At 41.1% G+C, this 10518-nt stretch overlaps 1 protein-coding gene across 2 annotated transcripts in view; it reads right to left on the bottom strand.

The window, feature by feature from the left end:
- fam110b (family with sequence similarity 110 member B) overlaps window positions 1–7937 on the bottom strand; it is a 60891-nt gene extending 52954 nt beyond the window's left edge. For both annotated transcript variants that reach the window (XM_084058310.1, XM_084058311.1), the window contains exon 1: window positions 7830–7937. The gene's annotated coding sequence lies outside the window, so the exon portion shown is untranslated. The remainder of the gene's footprint in view (window positions 1–7829) is intronic.
- Window positions 7938–10518: the final 2581 nt, after the last annotated feature.

The following is a 10518-nucleotide window of genomic DNA, read 5'->3' as shown; positions in this document are numbered from 1 at the left end:
TGACCTTTAGATCTCCCACCATTTTGAATTATATGAAAAACAGTCATTGGCTCCTAACTTCTGCATTTTTTAACTTATGGAAAATCCGTTGGAAATTTTTGTAGGCAGAGGTCCAAAGTTGAAGTGTTAAACGTTTCGTGCAGATTGCTCAAAAATCCCAGGAGGAGATAGATTTTAACTATTACAGTTTTATGAAAATTATTCATCTGCCCCTAACACATACATGCAAGACTCACATTTCTTTGAAACGTTGCAGTAATGTAGAGAGTCATTCCAAATATCACTGAAACCAATCTCACTCCAATTGGCCAAAGGGGGGCGCTATAGCAATTTTTTGAAAATGCAAACTTTAAACAGGCAAAAGTCATGCCTCGTTTGGCCGAAAGTCGTGAAACTTGCTTACACTTGTGCCTTGACTCATGAGGAACACATCTATCGCTTTCACCAGTAAGCTCTGCCCTTAGATTGTCCGCAATTTTGAGCAGTTTGAAAAACACTTAAACCCAGGATTTTTCAGCTATTTGCGTGAAACTGTATCATCTGTGTGATCTCCTTTTTCACGGTCCAATGGCGTCTCCCTTAAATGAGTGCCTCACAATCTCAAGGTCGCCAGTTCAAGCCTCACTTGATGCAGACTTCATTTAAGTTGAATTGCAAACAACATGACTGTATCAATGAATACATGTGCAAATGGTAAAGATAACCTGAAATGCTTATTTGAGAGTACGCTTTTTCAATGTATGACATACTTCATTCTGAAAATAGCCGATCTAAAATCTCAAAACTTTTCAGATAGCAACGTGTTTCTGAGCTTGTAGATCAGCTGCTTTCACTGTTTTCGGTTGCGAGGAGACATACAATTTCTCTATTGGTAAATGGTTTGTGAACGAGTGATCTTAGTGTTGGCTTGGTTCATGACAGAAGGCAAGAGTTTATGATCTTCAACAGACAACATCAGCCTGGACAAAGCTATAGCACTATAGGTAATGTTGAAGCCTATTAGTCCGAAGGTTGAGAATTCGATTCCTGTCAATGGCAATAGGTTGAGATTTCCAATCAATCCATTCTGTTTCCATCTCTCTCTCTCTCATCAATCTATTCCGTTTCCATGTCTCTTTTCAATCTATTCCGTTTCCATGTCTGTCTCTCTCTCTCTCTCTCTCTCTCTCTCTCTCTCTCTCTCTCTCTCTCTCTCTCTCTCTCTTTCCCTCCCTCTCTCTCCAGTTTCCATCTCTCTCTCTCTCTCTCTCTCTCTCTCTCTCTCTCTCTCTCTCTCTCTCTCTCTCTCACTCTCTCCCAGTTTCCATTACTCTCTCTCTGTCCAGTTTCCATGTCTGTCTGTCTCTCTCTCACTGGCCCCGTATTATCGCTGCTTGCAGCTATATTTCATATTATGATTGTGTGGCCATTCAGCTTTATGGCACATACATAAACATGCTGATTTGTGCAGGCGCCTTTGGGGTTCATCTACGAGGGACCAGAATTTGGGATAGTATGCCCAGAGCTTGGGGGGGGAACAACCACATATGCAGTAAATCAAGGATGATTTAGAATGTGAATGTCAATGTTATGAAGCTTCTAAACTTCAGTACATCAGCCCTAATTCCAATACAATCACATAACACATGTCAAAGTACAACACAAATGTGATGTGTGTGATTTGATTTGACCTTGTGCGGAAACAGGAAACTGAGGGCAGTGACTGTGAGGGGGAAAGACATGCCACACAGGTCGGTCTCCAGTGGATGTTCGTGGAACCAGTTGCATCCAATTGCGTTGTGTGAGGTAACTGACAGCTAAAGTCTCAGTTATACTTAGTTGTGTGCCGGTGTCATGCTCAGTAATTAGCAGATCTACAAGCTTGCAGCACGTCACGAATGTGGCGCGATGTGAGCTGGTATCTGCTATTTACGGCATGCAGCACCAGAGTGCAACTAAGTATAAATCAGGCTTAAACCAGCTTGATGGTGTTATGCAAACTGGCTAACACGTAAACATGTCTGTATTTGCATTTTGAGTGAAGCAAAGATGTTATTCATTTGATAGGATGGAAAAAGAATCATATAGAGCATAATCCGTCTATATAATCGCATCATAGCCATCTGGATCACAGTCGAACCGAATTGTGAAGCACCTCAAGATTCCCAATCGGTATATAATAATTTGAAGTTGGGGTGCCACTGCACAACTCGCCAAAGCAAATTCCTTTTACCACATACACAATTTTCTCAGCTGTTGACCACAAGTGTCTGCGTGTATGTGTAGACAGAGAGAAACAAGGCAATGTATGTTCTGGCTTAATGTAATCAGCCAGGAATTCTTGATAGGTCTGTTAAAACAAATGCAGAGATTATGGACATATGTAGGTAACAAAAAAAACTCTCTCACACACACACACACACACACACACACACACACACACACACACACACACACACACACACACACACACACACACACACACACTGAAGGTGTTGCTAATATCTGTGACGCAATCCAACAGCTATGCAAAGTAAAACCACATGCAGCCAATTTATTGTCCCATTAGCTCATAATGGCCAGGGACGGCTAGAGAGGTAAAGCACACGGCTAACATGATAGCCAGTTCTGCTATAACAGCATTAACAATGCAAGCACAGATCCCTATACACGATAAACATTCTAGACTCGCAACACAATCCTAGACTCAGTGGACTGCTTACATTTCATCTAAAAATGTAATCTTGCGAGTTACCCCTTTGCACAAGCACACAATATTATTGTGTACTGTACTTTTTGTATGTAGGCTTGTGTTTTTACAGTGTAGCCGAAAGGCCAAGCCATATAGAACAGTGGTTCTCAAAGTGGGGTCCTTGAGGGGGTTCCATGGGGTCCCCAGTTTAACCATATTAACACTAAATACATCAGCTATTTGAAAATAGCAGATCTACAAGCTCACAACGTGTGGTGTTGCGAAGCGTTGTGAGCTTGTAGATCTACTATTTTCAAAATATCTATATTCAAATATCTTGAATATTTTTTTAAACATTTCAACGCAATATATTTTCGCCAGATACACATTAAAGTTGTTCTGTGCAAATTTCCCAAAAACTACTTTTAGCAGCCTCTGCTGGTCATTACCGTCACTGCAGGCCGTTCGTATCCTCTGTTACCCAGAATTCCATTCGTTTTCACCGGAAGACGGAAGTGTTTCAAAAAGCGTTCTTTTAATTGTTTTATACGATCTGTGGATCCTTTCTCTTAGCCAGTGGAGCTTTAGTTACCGTGAGCTGTGTTTTCTTTTTCTGTTTTTTTTTCGTTCTTCAAATCATACAATCTCTTAAAATCAGCGTGAGTTTCCTTTTGTTATTAGCGCGGTAGTTCCTGGCCAAACAGGAAACCGGCGCGGTAGTTCCTGGCCAAACAGGAACCCCGTGGATTTCCGCTTCCATTTTCGAGGGAAAGTCATGCTCGACGGCGTTCAATAGAAAATATATAAATAAAAGGCTTTCGGGGGTGAAATTCTTGGAGTGGGTGTTGTGAAACATTTGCCACTCACAAAAGATATACAATTTAACTTTAGTTTTACTGAAAACGTTACCTAGTATTACTTTAATTTGGGTGTACTTGAAATGAAAAAGTTTGAGAACTAGTGATCTAGAACACTGTTTCCCAAACAACGCATTGCAGAGCTTGTATATATGCTATTTTCACTAGTTTGGGTCCCGGGGAAACATCAAATTTCTCTCTTGGGTCTCGAGCTAAAAGGTTTGGGAACCACTAATCTAGAAGAGGGTTTGGTCATCTTCTGAACTTTTTCCCTACAGTCTGCCTCACCACAAGCAGAACTTCAGGAAATGTTTGCTTCTATGTATACCTGCCTGTTTCACTGAAGAGCACCTGTCTGCCAACGCCACTGTGACTGGACCCAGGCAGCGCTTCCTTCTTCTGTTTTAAACTAGAAGAGGGTTTGTCTGTACACTTAAGTCCCAACAGAATTACCTCTGCTTTGATTATTCCTCTGTGAGCCTGAAGGATGGGTAGATGGATTGTACAGTACACTGTTCTGGTTATTAACTCTTGTGTAATATGGTTTGGAGACGAGGGCAATAAGTGAAACAGCTGACCAAAGGAGATGTTTGAATGAATTTTCACACATATATAATATATATATATATATATATATATATATATTAACAGGTATAGATATAAATGTTGTCAAAGTGCACGGACAGTATAAGAGTATTTACTACTATAAATGTAGTCAGTATTAACATTGGTATCAAGTAACAGGTATAAATATAGTCAAAGTGTACAATCTTCCCCCAGTGGTGCAACATCTCTTCCATAATGGGAATGTCCTATAGGCTATGACCATAGAAGCTTTTCTATAATCATTAACAGGCCAGGTTCAAACTCAGTTTGAATGGACTCTAACAGTATGTTAGTCTCATCAAACCATGGATTCTTTTTTATAATTCAACCAAATTTAGTCATCTATATACTGTACACAGTATTATGCCAATGTTATTCTGTTGTCCTATTCCGTTATCATGGCCTTGGCTTTGTTGCTAAATATGGCTGTTTCTGCCCTATAACGCCAAAAACTCAAACTGATAACAGTGAACAGGCCCTTTGGAAGACAATGACATCAGAGCTATGTCAGTTCTCGGATGCCAGAGCCCTCAGACCAAAATCAGCAAAGCCTTTCACATGAAAGCTGCAGCAGAGATTCATTTATTCACATTCCCCAAATTCTCAAATACCTTCTAACATTAGGCCTTACGTGTTCCCACGCACACATGCACTCACCCACAATCGCTCAACACACACACACAAACAAACCACAGACCCAGTTACAAAGGCAACAGTTAGGGATTAGAGAGCTGGGGACAGAGAAAGGCAGCAAGGGAGAGTGAGAGAGAGTGAAACACAGACAGGCAGAATGTAGCCTATGCCAGATCCACTAGATAAAATGCATTAGACATTTTTTCAAGTGAGTTCAGTTAGTCAGTTACGTAGGATGAACCTTATATTGCAGGAGGGGAACACTATACTGTGTGCACGTGTACTCTGAGTCTGTAAGTAGGTCCTACATACAGTTCACAGCACATCTTTTACAGATAAATAACCAACATACAGGACATGGTTTTCTATTATTAATTGCAAGGCCAGTCAATACTGGCCATTTTTCATTAGTTAGTTGGTTACATAGTTTTACTTGACAGTGTAATTAGTAATACTGTGCCCATGAAGTGCATTGTCAGTCAGACACGCTACAAAGGAGGCAGTAAGCGACACCAATGAGATTGTCTGGGGGGCAGGGGGGTGGGGGGGTTAACTAGTTATATGTTTCTATAGCACTTAGTATATAACACTCTAAATATTCAATATGAGGTTAAGTGCCATGTGGGATATGGTAGGGGAGATAATGCTTAGCTATGTGTGAAATTATGTCTTGGTCTTTTTTTTTGTATAGAGGAATACAGATTAAAATTGTAAATCGCTGGTCATTTTGAAAAGAAATCCAGACCTGTTTAGAGAGATATTTTGGAGATGCATGCATGACACCGCTGGTTTTTCAGTGGCAGTTATTTGGAGATAAAAATGGTGTCATCTCACTCTAATAAATCAAATAAGTGAGTATTGTACAAATTATGCCCAGGCACAGTAAAGCCTGATTTATACTTCATCTTACAAGTTAGGACGCTGTCGCATGCCGAAAATAGCATGCGATGCATTGTGAACTTATAGATCGGTTATTTTCATTTTATGACAATGTATAAATTAGGCATAAAGCTGATTCATATTTCGTAACGTGACAGTGTCACGCTGAAAATAGCTGACCTACAACCTTCCAACATGTTGGGGATGCGTCACGCTGTGAGCTTGTAGGTCTGCTATTTTAATCGCGTGACACCGTCATGTAAGTTAGTATAAATTAGGCTTCAGGCATCTGTGATGGATCACTGCGGACCAGTGCCCTGAAAAATACATTTTATGTTAGCGTTTCGGTGATTTTGGTCGGTACCAGTAAGTCTACTGATCGCACACAGTAGGCTGTGGAGGTCAACAGAGGCCTTTTGAACTACAGTACAGCCAGGTGTACTACTGATAGCCAAGGGAACACTATGGGCTTGTAATGGACCTTTTTCACAGACATGCCATAAACAGGGTAAACACAGCTGCAGCTAATACAATTTATATAGTGGGTATGTTTAGATGTACCAAATAGAAAGTACTGTATTGACAATATTATTGACTATTGCTCTTTGATATACATAAATCAAATTGACTGTTGTATAGAATAAAATAAAATAACCCGCACACTGTCTACACTTGTACAATAAGAACAACTTGTATTAAGGCTTAAGGTCAATAGACGTTTTGGTCAATAGACCTTCTTCAGGCATCCAAGAAGGTCTATTGACCGAAACGCTGCCTTAATAAAGGCTGTTCTTATTGTGCAAGTGTAGACAGTGTACAGGTTATTTTATTCTACATCTGATCTCCACCTACGCACCCGTCTCTGAGCTGATCAGGTATGCATAAGACCAGCATTTCGGCGTCAAGCCTTCCTCAGTGTGTTAAGAAAGTGGTCAGTGGTGTTGTGTGTACCAGGAGGGACTGATAGACAGACAGACAGACATGACAAGGATAATATATTAAAAAAAGAATCTCCTCATACTTACGAGGACCCCCCCCCCCACACACACACACACACACACACACACACACACACACACACACACACACAGACCTTTGTCGGCTAGCGCTGGGCCTGTAAGTAAGGCATGCTGTGTTATTACTGTGTTATTACAAGTATCATTATTATCATTAATATCAGATACATTTTTGGCATGTGTGACTTATCCATTTATGTAATTGTAAACTGTAAATGTAGTATGTGTCTTTAGAACAAAATGTGCAGTTTTAGTTGCAAATACTATATTAGATAGGCCCTTCTTCCTTGCTTGTGCTCTATTAGACAAAAATCATGTCAAATCTCATAATCCCAGAACAATAACAGTGCTGACTTTGCATTCCCATATTGGTCTACAAACAGAGAGGCCACACCAAAACCAACCACCACCACCACAGCATCGCTGGCCACAAAACAGCCAGGGAATAACATGCGACAACATAAGCACAAATACCAATACTGCAACTTGAAATAGACATGATGACACAATTTACTTGTATGTCCAAATCCCTGAAATAGCAGCATCCCTCAAGCAGAGAAAGAATAATGCATCCATCATCCTCTACTGTGCAATGTATAGTTTGTTTGATAAGGTCTGGCTGTACATTTATAACCACCACCATCCAAGTTTCAACCTTTACTAGTTACCTGTGCGTGCGTGCGTGTGCGCGCGTGCGAGAGCGAGCGCGCGCGTGTCGTGCTGCTGGTGATGGTGGTGCAATGTGATCCAAAAAAAAACACTAATCATGCCAGCAGAACACGATTAACCCGTGTGTCTGTGCTGCCTGGCTTTGCACGGCAGCTCTATGCACAAAACAACAATACATGTTAACACAGCATGTCGCATTAACAAAATTCGCCTTGATATCCCTAGTGTCGAGACAGGCCTCCAAATTATGAACTATAAGCAAAAATAGCATTTCATTCAGCTCCTCTTTTGTGACAGCACGCCGAACAATAGCCATGTTTTTCCGACACCGTTCGCAAAAGAGACGAGAGAGCTGGCTGGGGTTAAGAAGACAATTGCAGCGTTGCAGCGTCAATGGCGAAAACTAAACATTCCATCACTACCTTATTGGTACAAAGAGCAGCCAGGGTGGCAGTTAAACCCCAACCGAAGCCCTACAGGTCGCTGACTGGATCTTACCTTGGTACCCGGGGGCAGAAAACACAAAGGATGCTGCGGCAATGATGTGCGTCCGTCCGTCGCTGTGTGTCTATGAAAGCATCATGCTGTAAGACAGCCAGCCGCTCTGCAATGTACCGGAGCAACCATCTGCCACGGAATAGGGGGAGAGCAAATGGGAAACACAGTTGAAGTTTTTAGTTTGGGGTAGAATTACAATTTCTTGTTTTAAAAAAAATGTTTTTAAGCTAATATTATAAAGGAATTTGTCATTATGATAAAAACAAATTGCACTCACCTTCCCTTTATATATTTCAGCCTGGCAGTGCGCCCCATGCCTATGAATGGAGCGGTCCGTCCTGTCTTAAAGGGCCAGTGAGTCTGGCTTCTTTGACAGCTGTGCCAGAGAGAGAGCACACTGACAGGTCCCCATCCATCAAAGAAATAGGAAAAGAGCATTGATTCAGTTTTGATATGGATGACAGTCGGGTATTTTTTTCTGAAAGCCTCTTTTGTCTGTTATGTGTTGTCTTTCTTTCAAGACTGTATTTGGTGTAATGTAGCTACTTGCAAGAACAACAGTAGATGTAATTTATTTATAATGTATTGCTTTATTTCAGAAAATGTGTCATTATCCCAGTGCACAGGTGGCCAAGCCAATAACCAGTGGTGGAAAGTAAGTAACAGTAATTACATTTACTCAAGTACTGTACCACCCTCCAGCATTGAAGTTCTCAGTCACCTGAGGAAGACTTCTTCAGATTGTCCTATACCACAGTCATTGCAAGTGCACTTTTGACCATCATTTCTATTTATTGATGTCTTTCCCACAGATTAAAATGCAGATGTCAATTTAGTCTCTGTTCCTATTAACCCATTAAGACCTGAGGCCGGTTCTACAAATGCCTTCTAAATCAGTAGTTCTCAAACCTTTTTGTGCCATGGACCCCCCAAAATGATGTGTTTTTGGCCGCAGCCCCCATCTGAAAATGTTTTGTGCCAGGGACCCCCAAAAGAGAAGATTTGTGTTCAAACACTTTCAAGATTTTTCAAAAGATGTTCAAAAATAGCAGATGTACCGGTAAAACTTGCAGCGTGGCACGAAGTGACGCGCTGTGAGCTTGTGTATCCTAAATCCTAAGAGTTTTCTGAAAAACCTATGTTGCTATATATATATATATATATAGCTAAAATCTAAAATTAAGATACTTTCCCCGTTTTAATGGGTTAAAACCCTTGCCAGTAGACCAGTCACTGTGACTGAAACTCCTGCCATCTGTGCCCTATTGAACCTTAATGACTCTTTTCTTCTTTGCATCTTGATCCACCAGCCAACCATTTTTATACACAAAGCTTGCAGAATTGTAATTGTTTAATTATTGGATAAAGTACGCCTGCATGGAAGCAGGTGTATATGTTATTTTCTCCACAACAGTTTTTCTTTTGATTTGGAAAGTCAGTACAGCAGGTCCAACAAGCAACTTTCTAAAAGCCTTGCGTATCAGAAATAAAGCCAACAGGATCAATGACCACCAATCCATTAAAAGTACAATACTTGGACAAACCATTCAAATCTCATCAGTGGTGCAGGAAGAAGTACTCAGATATTTTACTCGAGTAAAAGTATACCACAAGTAAAAGGCCTGTGTTCAAAATGTTACTTGAGTAAAAGTACAGCAGATCTACAAGTGTGACGCGTTGTGAGCTTGTAGATCAGCCATTTTCAAGAAGCCTGTATAAAATAGGGCTAAAGTGGTCAACGTATGTTTTGTAATATAATAAGTTATATCAAGTGCAAAGTAACCAGTAACTAAAGTTGTCAAATAAATGTAGTGGAGTAAAAGTACAATATTTGCCTCTGAGATGTAGTGGAGTAGAAGTAAAAGCAATACAAATTGGAAATACTCCAGTAAAGTAAAATTACTGGAGTAAGTGCAGTGCAGTACTTGAGTAAATGTACTTTTTTACTTTACACCATTGAATCTTGTACATTTGGTTGTTATATTGTTTCATATTGTTTGTGGTGCTTAAATCTGATTTAATCCATCAGATAGCTCCCATCTGTCATCATTTACCACCATGCTAACTGTACATGCTTGCTTGCATGTCTACAAGCATGTGTGTGCGTGCCCGTGTGTGCGCGTGTGCATGTGCGTATATGCATATGCATGTGTGTGTGTGTGTGTGTGTGTGTGTGTGTGTGTGTGTGTGTGTGTGTGTGTGTGTGTGTGTGTGTGTGTGTGTGTGTGTGTGTGTGTGTGTGTGCACACGCGCACACCGCGTGTGCATGCATCCGTGTGTGTGTGTGTGTGTGCGTGCAGCTCTTGGACCAAAGCAGATGTGATCATGTGAATTTCCTCGGGGAATGGTGCATGTTTCTGAACTCTATCTAATCAAAGAGATCAGTCACTGCTGAGGGAAACACTACTGACTCTAAACCCTAAAGCTAGGCAGAGAGAGAGAGGAGGGGGAGATGAAAAATTCAGGAGGAGGGAAGAAATAGTGAACGGGAGGAAACAAGAACAAATGACATACAAATGTCAATCATGACTGTGGTCACACTCACGGTCTGAAAACGGTACGGCCACGGGACTAGCCTCCTAGACTCGAGCCAAGCATCGCTGGGTGCGCCTCGCCAGCCCGGATCCAACGAGCCGTCCCCTTCCCGGTACGACCTATCTTTCGGGCGCTATCGCCGTTTTAAGCCGAA

Source organism: Gymnoscopelus microlampas (genome assembly GCF_963454915.1).
Source record: "Gymnoscopelus microlampas genome assembly, chromosome: 5".
Lineage (NCBI taxonomy): Eukaryota > Metazoa > Chordata > Actinopteri > Myctophiformes > Myctophidae > Gymnoscopelus > Gymnoscopelus microlampas.
Note: the sequence above shows the minus strand (reverse complement) of the source record. Positions and strands in the feature narration are given on the sequence as shown.